The sequence below is a fragment of the Epargyreus clarus genome, unplaced genomic scaffold (genome assembly GCF_041222505.1).
Source record: "Epargyreus clarus isolate Ecla_fem2 unplaced genomic scaffold, WU_Ecla_fem_2.2 ptg000003l, whole genome shotgun sequence".
NCBI lineage: Eukaryota > Metazoa > Arthropoda > Insecta > Lepidoptera > Hesperiidae > Epargyreus > Epargyreus clarus.
In genome coordinates, this window is record NW_027332211.1 from 16326955 (window position 1) to 16328036 (window position 1082).

Genomic DNA, 1082 nt, shown 5'->3' on the forward strand with positions numbered 1-1082 from the left:
CAAAACATATGTCAACATACATTAAAATCGAATTGTCGTTTGTGTACTTTTTGTCAAAATGACCTAGGCGTTGTGGTTTTGTTAAGTGTTTTGGTGTAAGGAAGCTGGTAGGGTTTGTCCATCCTAGGCTGGTCTGCTTTGCAGCCGTCCTCTTGCAATTAATGATCTCTGATTGAGGTTCCACTATGAAACTCTTTTAAATACAAACTATGGACAAGTCCGATAGAAAAAATATTTAGATAATGCATTCCTGTGTGTACTAGAATATGACATAATAATATTATGGATTAAGTTAGGTAATAAAGATGTTATTAAAGATATTTAAAACTAAGGGCTCATTCATCATTTAAACTATCCCATTTCTTATAATCCATCCCTATTATAATTTTGATCATATAGGCAAATAAACAGATTGTGTAAAAAATAGTGTCTTCATTTTAATGTAAAAAATAGTGTTATAATATAATAATTATTATTAAGCCTTATAGGTACTTATATTTTATGTATTGTCGTATAGACTTTTAATATATCATAAATTTTATTTTTTACTAACAGCCTCAAATAAATTGTTATTTACACGCCCTAGTCTATTTCGCACTCAATTTCGGGGGATTACCTAGTGACGGAGATTTCCAGCTAAAGGTTATGTATTTGTAGACGAATTTGAAAAATATTTGCTTTTCATTTGCCTGGTCAATGACATTCACGATTTATAGTTAATACTACTGGAATTAATTTTCTTAAAAGTTATAATTTAAATTTATAATTATAAAGCGATGATTTTATAAGATGTCCATGGGCAGCAGTGGCCAATTAATCTCAGATGCATGCTCGTTTTCTACATCTATAGAAGTTAGGTATATAAAAACCATAGGTCGTAACCCTCTATGATTACCCTGAATAACCATTACGATTACCCTGAATAACGAGTACGTATGTAACATTTTACAAGTTCGTTTATAATAAATCTTTCCACCTAGGTAAGTATTTTATTTTTCACGTATTTAATCAACGTCACTGCAAAACTTCAAGTTATTGTCAATATATAAAATATTACTTTCAGAATGTGTATTGTGATTTTA